Source organism: Callithrix jacchus, chromosome 21 (assembly GCF_049354715.1).
Source record: "Callithrix jacchus isolate 240 chromosome 21, calJac240_pri, whole genome shotgun sequence".
In the NCBI taxonomy this organism is placed as follows: domain Eukaryota; kingdom Metazoa; phylum Chordata; class Mammalia; order Primates; family Cebidae; genus Callithrix; species Callithrix jacchus.
Genome location: NC_133522.1, coordinates 49455583 through 49457003, shown reverse-complemented (window position 1 = coordinate 49457003; position 1421 = coordinate 49455583). Strand labels below are relative to the sequence as shown.

Here is a 1421-nt window from a genome sequence, read left to right as displayed (position 1 = left end):
GAGACCCAGGAACCCTCTCTTGGGGTCTGGATCGGGACCCCTTTCCTGGAACAATGTCAGGCAGGGCTGTGCTCTTAGAAGCTTATCCAGTTTCTGGTCTGGTCCTGCTTAGTCATCCTACAGCGGGACTTAGTCACACACGGAGGTGTTGGCACCACAGCCCCATGACCTAGCCCAGAGCGCACGGCGCACCTGCCGCTGACCATCTGTCCTTCCCGGAGCCCACGCAGGCCGAGTTTGACGAGACACCTGCCACCATCTTGTGCTTGTGTGTTTTGAACAGTGCTGAAGACCTGAGTTCTGAGCACTTTTCCTTGTGTTGGGTCCAAGAGGCAAGTGCCCCGTGGGCCTCCCTCCTTCCCCGGCCTCCCTCCCCAGCCTCCATCCCTGTCCTCCCTCCCTCCCCGGCTCACTGGGTGTTTCCTTCATTTTCTTTCTCTTCTCCCCACACTTTAGGGGCTCCTCAACAGCAAAAGCGGACGTATGAAAGGGACGCGTAAGGCACGCAGCCGGATGTGAGGGTGAGCAGTTCACGCCCGGCCTCAGGCCTGTTTCCTCGGAAGCCACTGGCTTTTGCGACACCCTCAGATAGAAATGTGGAGACACTGGAATTCACGTTGCCAAGGCGTGACCTCAGTAGATATTTGCAGGGCTTTGGATCTACCCGCAGGGTTTGGAAGAAGGCAGGACCAGCAGTGGCTAAGAAAGGCAGCATCAGCACAAGCTCAGCAAACAGGAGGGACCTGAGGCCCGCTGGGACGTGCTGCAGCAGAGGGGTTTTCACCTCCTAACCCACCAGGTAGGCAGCGTTGGCTGGGACGTGCCGCAGCAGAGGGGTTTTCACCTCCTAACCCACCAGGTAGGCAGCGTTGGCTGGGACGTGCCGCAGCAGAGGGGTTTTCACCTCCTAACCCACCAGGTAGGCAGCGTTGGCTGGGACGTGCCGCAGCAGAGGGGTTTTCACCTCCTAACCCACCAGGTAGGCAGCGTTGGCTGGGACGTGCCGCAGCAGAGGGGTTTTCACCTCCTAACCCACCAGGTAGGCAGCGTTGGCTGGGACGTGCCGCAGCAGAGGGGTTTTCACCTCCTAACCCACCAGGTAGGCAGCGTTGGCTGGGACGTGCCGCAGCAGAGGGGTTTTCACCTCCTAACCCACCAGGTAGGCAGCGTTGGCTGGGACGTGCCGCAGCAGAGGGGTTTTCACCTCCTAACCCACCAGGTAGGCAGCGTTGGCTGGGACGTGCCGCAGCAGAGGGGTTTTCACCTCCTAACCCACCAAGTAGGCAGCGTTGGCACCAGCCAGAGCTCCCCGGCAGCGCCGCCTGCAGGTTCATCAACAGGGTGCCGGGATGGGGCCCAGGAGCCCTCCCACAACACCTGGAGCCCACAGCCCCCATCACCTACTGCACGGGCTGAGACCC

The 1421-nt window shown here is 60.9% G+C and overlaps 1 long non-coding RNA gene across 1 annotated transcript; it reads left to right on the top strand.

Moving 5' to 3' along the window:
• Window positions 1-233: 233 nt before the first annotated feature.
• Window positions 234-807, top strand: LOC144580677 (uncharacterized). Its single transcript, XR_013530642.1, has 3 exons — window positions 234-332; window positions 457-521; window positions 671-807. It is a non-coding gene; the product is annotated as an uncharacterized LOC144580677 (long non-coding RNA).
• The last annotated feature ends 614 nt before the right edge of the window (window positions 808-1421 follow it).